Source organism: Prionailurus bengalensis, chromosome A3 (assembly GCF_016509475.1).
Source record: "Prionailurus bengalensis isolate Pbe53 chromosome A3, Fcat_Pben_1.1_paternal_pri, whole genome shotgun sequence".
NCBI lineage: Eukaryota > Metazoa > Chordata > Mammalia > Carnivora > Felidae > Prionailurus > Prionailurus bengalensis.
Window position 1 is genome coordinate 90,992,347 of NC_057354.1, and position 8,044 is coordinate 91,000,390.

General features: G+C 43.0%; 1 non-coding gene across 1 annotated transcript; it reads left to right on the plus strand.

The window, feature by feature from the left end:
• Positions 1–1,928: 1,928 nt before the first annotated feature.
• Positions 1,929–2,047, plus strand: LOC122467351. The gene has a single exon (XR_006292896.1). It is a non-coding gene; the product is annotated as a 5S ribosomal RNA (ribosomal RNA).
• The last annotated feature ends 5,997 nt before the right edge of the window (positions 2,048–8,044 follow it).

Here is an 8,044-nt window from a genome sequence, read left to right on the forward strand (position 1 = left end):
TCTGGTTTCATTGATCTGTTCTACTGTTTTTTTTTGTTTGTTTGTTTGGATAGCAAGGATTTCTGCCCTAATCTTTATTATTTACTATTTTCTGCTGGTTTTGCGTTTTATTTGCTGTTCTTTTCCCAGCTCTTCAAGGTGTAAGGTTGAGTTGTGTATATGAGACCTTTCTTCCTTCTTTAGGAAGCCCTAGATTGCTATATACTTTCCTCTTATGACTGCCTTTGCTGTGTCCCAGAGGTTTTGGGTTGTGGTGTTATCATTTTCATTGGCTTCTATATACTTTTTAATTTCCCCTTTAACTTCTTGGTTAGCCCATTCATTCTTTAGTAGGATGGTGTTCAGTCTCCAAGTATTTGTTACCTTTTCAAATTTTTTCTTGTGGTTGATTTCAAGTTTTATAGCGTTATGGTCTGAAAATATGCACAGTATGATCTCAATCTTTTTGTACTTGCTGAGAGCTGATTTGTGTCCCAGTATGTGGTCTATTCTGGAGAATGTTCCATGTGCACGGGAGAAGAATGTGTATTCTGTTGCTTTAGTATGAAATGTTCTGAATATATCTGTTAAGTCCATCTGGTCCAGTGTGTCATTCAAAGCCATTGTTTCTTTGTTGAATATTCTGTTTTGATGATCTGTCCATTGTTGTAAGTGGTGTGTTGAAGTCTCCTACCATTATGGTAGTACTATCAATGAGTTTCTTTATGTTTGTGATTAATTTATATATTTGGGTTCTCACACATTTGGAGCATAAATGTTTACAATTGTTAGGTCTTCTTGGTGGATAGACCCCTTGATTATGATATAATGCTCTTCTACATCTCTTGATACAGTCTTTATTTTCAAGTCTAGATTGTCTGATGTAAGTATGGCTACTCTGGCATCTTTTGTTGACCATTAGCATGATAGATGTTCTCCATCCCCTTATTTTCAATCTGAAGGTGTCTTTAGGTCTAAAGTGGGTCTCTTGTAAACAGCATATAGATGGATCTTGTTTTCTTATCCATTCTGTTACCCTATTTCTTTTGATTGGAGCATTGAGTCCATTGATGTTTAAAGTGAGTACTGAAAGATATGAATTTATTGTCATTATGATGTTTGTAGAGTTGGAGTTTCTGGTGGTGTTATCTGGTCCTTTCTTTGTTGCTTTCGATATATATATATATATATATATATATATATATATATATATATATATTTTTTTTTTTTTTTTTTCATCTTTTCTCCCCTCAGACAGTCCCCCTTAAAATTTCTTGCAGGGACACTCAGACTCCACCACGGGCCTGGGCTCCCTGGGTCCTGGACCTCTTCCCTCCCTCGAGCCCTCATCCCCAGGGCCCCCAGCTTTCGCGAGGCCCAGCTAGGGCAGCGGGCTCGGGCTGGTGATGTTCTCTGGGGGCGCTGGGGGCTCCGGGGTGGCTTTGCACCAGGTGGGGCAGATGGGAGGGAAAGGCGGGGGGGGGGTGGGGGGTTGGGGGGCTGGCTGCGCTCGCCCTGGGACTGGGGAGGAGGCGCTGAGAACCCGGCGGGGTGGGGGTGGGGGGGCCAGAAGGAAAGGCCGGCCGGATGCCCCACGCTCGCTTCCACCCTCTTCCCAGTGAGCGGCCCGACGTGGTGCGGTGCGGTGCGATGCGATGCGGTGCGGTGCGGGATGGAAGCGGAGACGGGCGTGGGGCCAAGCCGGAAGCAGCGTGCAAGAGTCCCGGGATCGGTGAAGGCCGGAGCTTGCGCCACAGCGCCTTGCCGGGTCCTCTTGCGCCGCCTCCGCCACCCGCCCAGGGCCCGTGGCGGAGGGCGGCGGCAGCCAAGCAGCCAGGCAGCCAGGCAGGCAGGCAGGCAGGCAGGCGCGTGCATGGGTGAAGCGCGGCACCCGCTGGGCTTGGGACGCGTGGAGCAGGCTCTTGAGGCGCCCAGCGGCAGCCGCCGGCGTCTACGGCCATACCACCCTGAACGCGCCCGATCTCGTCTGATCTCGGAAGCTAAGCAGGGTCGGGCCTGGTTAGTACTTGGATGGGAGACCGCCTGGGAATACCGGGTGCTGTAGGCCAGAGAATTGGACCCAGCAAGCGAAGACAGGAAGGATGTGGAAGGGGGCCTGAGAGGGGCGGCTGAGATGCTCTGAGCGCCCATTTCTTGCTCCAATTACCGGAATATGTTCCCTTGGTGGAAATTCACTGGCTGGACACTTATAATCTGGGAGGTTTTCTGCACACAATAAAAAGTCTACCCTTAAAGAAGCCAAAAAAAAAAAAAAATTTCTTGCAGGGCTGGCTTAGTGGTCACAAACCCCTTTAGTTTTTTTTTTTTTTTTTTTTTTTGTCTGGGACACTTTTTATCTCTCCTTCTCCTTCTATTTTGAATGACAGCCTTGCTGGATAAAGAATTCTTGGCTGCATTTTTTTTTTTTTTTTTTGATTCAGCACACTGAATATATCCTGCCACTCCTTTCTGGCCTGCCAAGTTTCTGTAGATAGGTCTGCTGAAAACCTGATCTGTCTTCCCTTGTAGGTTAAGGACTTTTTTCCCCTTGCTGCTTTCATGATTCTCTACTTGCCTGAGTATTTTGTGAATTTGATTATGATATGCCTTGTTGATGGTCAGGTTTTGTTGAATCTAATTGGGTCCTCTGTGCTTCCTGGATTTTGATGTCTGTGTCTTTCCCCAGGTTAGAAAAGTTTTCCGCTATGATTTGCTCACATAACCCTTCTACCCCTATTTCTCTCTCTTCCTCTTCTGGGACCCCTATGATTCTGATGTTGTTCCTTTTTAATGAGTCACTGATTTCTCTAATTCTTAAATCGTGCTCTTTTGCCTTAATCTCCCTCTTTTTTTCTGGTTCATTGTTCTCTATAAGTTTATCTTCTATATCGCTGATTCTCTGTTCTGTCTCATCCATCCTTGCCGCCGCTGCATCCATCCATGATTGCAGCTCAGTTATACTATTTTTAATTTCATTCTGGCTATTTTTTACTTCTTTTATCTCTGCAGAAAGGGATTCTAATCTATTTTCGACTCCAGCTAGTATTCTTGTTATCGTGATTCTAAATTCTGGTTCAGACATCTTGCTTGTATCTGTGTTGGTTAAATCCCTGGCTGTTGTTTCCTCATGCTCTTTCTTTTGGGGTGAATTCCTTCGTTTTGTCATTTTGAAGGGAGAAAAGGAATTAATGAGGTAGAAAATTTGAAATTAAAAAGAAATAAAAATAAAAAAATATTTAATTAAAAAAATTTAAAACACACACACACAAATCGAATAAATGATGCTAGATCCTACGTGTGTTTTGGTCTGGGTGTTGAAAGTGGTTTGACAGATTAGAGAAGAAAAAGGGGGGGGGAGAAAAAATTGTTTGAGAATTTGAAAAAATGAATCTGAAGTAGACTAAAATGAGATGATGGGAGTAAAATAGAATTTGAAAAAATATACACAGAAGTAAAGAATATAGTAGAAAAAATTAAACAAAAACATTTCTAATAAAAATTAAAAATAAATATGATTTTTTTTCTTTTTCTGTATTCAAGAAAAAGAAAAGAAATGAAAAAGAGAAAAAAGATTAAAAAAATAAAGAAGAGGAAATTGAAAATTTGAAACGGTGAATACACTGTAGTAGACTAAAATAAAATGATGGGAGTAAAATGGAATTTGAAAAAATTTACACAAAAGTGAAAACTATAGTAATAAAAATTTAAAATGTTTTTAATATAAATTGAAAATAAAGATGAATTTTTTCTCTTTCTGTATTCAAGAAAAAGAAGTGTAAAAGAGAAAAAAAAAAGAAAGAAAATTGAATAGATGGACCTGCTAACAGATTGAAGTAGGACTGAAATTGCTTTGTTTTCCCCTAGGAGTCAGTCTATGTAGTGCTTTATAGTCCATAAACTAAGCCGGTGGTGAGACTTGTGCTCTTGGAGAGCAAAGTTGGCCCAGTTGGGCGGGGCTCAGTGTAATGACTCCGCTCTCCACTAGATGGCGCTGCTAGCCTACTGGGGTGGATTATTGCGGCGCTCGTAGGTGCATATGCGCATGTGCACGAACGGTGAAAATGCCGTACCCAGCTACCCAGTCTGTTCTCTCAGATGAGCAATCGCGCACCCATCCTCTGTCTTCAGTTTTCCTCCACTCCCTGCTTTCTCACTCTCCGTGACCAAGCCCCAGGCAGTACCTCTCTCCCTAGTTTTGTCTCAGATGCGGCTGTTTTCCCCGGCCCCTTACTTCCAGAGGACTGTGGCTTTGACCCGTTCTGCCCCTCTGCAGGAGGGTCTCACCGAGCAATGGCCAAATGAGCAATGATTGAATGTTGGCTGCACCCAGGAACACCTGCTGGACCCTGTTGCTGCCGGTGCCCTGAGACTGCAGCCAGCCTGCCCCAGAAAAAGTTCATGAGAGAGTGTAGCAGCAGTGTTTCAGGAATTATGGAAAATCACAACATACATCAGGCACCAGGCTTCACCCTTAACCACCTTGTTCCAGCACCAGCGAATGTAGCCGTTTTCTGGGGTCTCCTGGGACCAGGTGGCTTCAACAGTCTCTACAAAATGTCCTTCCGGCAGTGGAACTGCTTTTCCCCGAGTGGCCTGAGAACCTCCCGGACCCCACTCTGTTCCTGAGGATTCGCCCTTCCCACCAGAGCACTACCAGGTATCGAACTGCGGAGTTGCAGACTCTGTGCTCCCCTTATTTACAGGCTTAATGGAATTTAAACCCTCTCCTTTCTCCTTTCTCCCTATTTAGTTTAGTCCCTGCGGCTGTTTCCAATTTTCCACCTTCTCTCCAGCTGCTTTTGGGAAGGGGTGCTTTTCCCATATTATCCCTCCGCCCCCCCCCCCCCCCATCTCCCTCCTCTCTCCACCCACAAAAGCAACTCCCTGCCCCCAGCAGCTTCTCTCTCCCCAGGTTCACTCTCTGTGCCGTGTACCTGCTGAATTCTGTGGTTCAGGTTGTGCAGATTGTTAATTGTGTTAATCCTCAGATCAGTTTTCTAGGTGTGCAGAGTGGTTTAGCGTTGGTCTGGCTGTATTTCATGGACGTGAGACACACAAAAAACTTCCATGCTGTTCCACCATCTTGGCTCCCCCTCCGTCCTCTCGAATGCTGGTGTTATTTTGATAGGGATTGCATTGAATATGTAAGATTGCTTTGGGTAGTATTGACATTTTAACAATATTTATTCTTCCTATCCAGGAGCATGGAATCTTTTTCCATTTTTTGGTGTTTTCTTCAATTTCTTTCATAAGCTTTCTATAGTTTTCAGTGTATAGATTTTCCACCTCTTTGGTTAGATTTATTCCTAGGTATTTTATGGTTTTTGGTGCAATTGTAAATGGGATCAACTCCTTGATTTCTCTTTCTGTTGCTTCATTGGTGGTTTATAGGAATGCAACCAATTTCTGTGCATTGATTTTATATCCCACAGCTGCTGAATTCATGGATCAGTTCTACCAGTTTCTTGGTGGAATCTTTTGGGTTTTCCATATAGAGTATCATGTCGTCTATGAAGGGTGAAAGTTTGACTTCCTCCTGGTCGATTGGGATGCCTTTTATTTCTTTGTGTTGTCTGATTGCAGAGGCTAAGACTTTCAATACTATATTGAATAACAATGGCAAGAGTGGACATCCCTGTCTTTTTCCTGACCTTAGGGGGAATGTTCTCAGTTTTTCCCCATTGAGGATGATATTAGCATTGGGTCATTCATATATGGCTTTTATGATCTCGAGGTATGATCCCTCTATTCCTACTTTCTTGAGGGTTTATCAAGAAAGGATGCTGTATTTTGTCAAATGCTTTCTCTGCATCTATTGAGAGGATCATATGGTTCTGGTCCTTTCCTTTATTGATGTGATGAATCACATTAATTGTTTTGCAGATATTGAACCAGCCCTGCATCCTAGGTATAAATCCTCTTGGTCATGGTGAATAATTTTTTTAATGTATTGTTGGATCCGGTTGGCTAATATCTTGTTGAGGGTTTTTGCATCTATGTTAACCAGGGAAATTGGTCTATAATTCTCCTTTTTAGTGGGGTCTTTGTCTGGGTTTGGAGTCAAGGTAATGCTGGCTTCCTAGAATTCCTAGAAATTCTTAAATTGTGCTCTTTTACTGTAGTCTCCCTCTTTTTTTCTGCTTTTTTATTCTCCCTAAGTTTGGCCTCTATATCAGTGATTTTCTGGTCTGCCTCATTCACGCTTGCTGCCGTGGCATCCATTTGAGATTGCAGCTCAGTTATAGCATTTTTTATTTCATCCTGACTAGCTTTTACTTCTTTTATCTCCGCAGAAAGGGATTCTAATCTGTTTTCAACCCCAGCTAGTATTCTTATTATCGTGATTCTAAATTCAGGTTCAGAATCTTGCCTGTATCTGTATTGATTAAGTCCCTGTCTGTCATTCCTTTCTACTCTTTCTTTTGGGGTGAACTCCTTTGTTTCATCATTTTGAAGGAAGAAAAGGAATTAAGGTAAACAAAATTAAAATTAGGAAATTAAAAACAACACACACAAAAAATCAAATAAATGATGCTAGATCCTAGATGTGTTTTGACCTGGTTGTTGAAGGAGGTTGATAGATTAGGGAAAGATAAGAAAAGAAAAAAAAAAGGAAAATAAAAAGGAAAATGTTTGAAAATTTGATGAAATGAATACAATGAAATAGAATAAAATGAAATAATGGAAATTAAATAGAATTTGAAAATTTCCAAAAAAGTAAAAAATATAGTAGAAAAAAATTAAAGAAATATATTTTTGATGAAAATTAAAAATAAAAATAATATTTTCTATTTATTCAAGAATAAGAAAAGAAAAGGAAAAGAAATTGAATAGATGGATCAGTGAACAGACTGAAATATGATTGAAATTACATCAGTTTCCCGTAGAAGTCAGACTATGAAGCACTTTATAGTCTGTAAACTAAGCAGGCGGAGAGATTAGTGTTCCTGAAGAGGGAGGTTGGCCCAATTGGGCGGGGCTTAGTGTAACAGCTCCATCCTCCACTAGACGGCGCTGCTTAGCTTACTGGGGTGGATTGTTGTGGCACATGTAGGTGTGTATGCACATGTGTGGGAGGGGTGAAAATTGTATCAGTCTCTAATATTGGAATTCTTCCTGATCAGCAATCGCCCACCTGTGCTTTGTCTCTCTGGCTTCCGTCCACTCTCTGCTTTCACAGTCCGTGACCAAGCCATCAGGTTGCCAGGCAGCACTTCCCTCCTGAGTTTTATCTCAGATATGGCTATATTTTCTGACCCGTCACTTCTGAGGGACTGTGGCTTTGACCTGTTCTGACCTCTGGGGGAGAGTCTCACCAAGCAATGGCCTGATGCCCGCTGGCCCTCAGGAACGTTTGTGGGACCATGCTGCTGCTGATGCCCAGAGACCGTCTGGGTGCCAGCCCACCCCAGAACAAGTTCATGTGATTGTGTAGCAGTGTTTCAGGCATTATGGTAAATCTCAACACACATCTGGCACCAGGCTTCCCCCTTAATGCCCTTGTTCCAGCACTAGTGAATGTGGTTGTTCTCTGGTTCTGCTTGGGGTGGACATACAGCCTCTACCAAATGTCCTCCCAGCAGGGGAACCACCTCTCCCCATGTGGCCCGTGTACTCCAAGGACCTTGCTCTCTGCTCCTGGGGATTCGCCCTTCCCACAGAGCACCGCCAGGTATCGAGCTGCGGAGTTTCAGACTCTGCGTTCCCTTTGTTTATAGAGTCTTAATGGAATTTAAACCCTTTCCTTTCTCCTTTCTCTCTTTTTTGTTCAGTTCCTGTGGTTGTTTCCACTTTTCTACTTTCTCTCCAGATGCTTTTGGGAGGTGCTTTTTGCATACTTCTCCCCCTCCCCCCCATCTCTGTCCTCTCTCTGCAAGCAAAAACAGCTCCCTGCCCTCTGCAGCTTCTCTCTCCCCCAGTTCACCTCTCCACGCCATGTACCTGCTGAGTTCTGTGGTTCAGGTTGTGCAGATTGTTGTGTTAATCCTCAAATCTAGTTTTCTAGGTGTGTAGGATGGTTTAGTGTTGGTCTGGCTGTATTTCATGGATGAGAGATGCAAAAAAA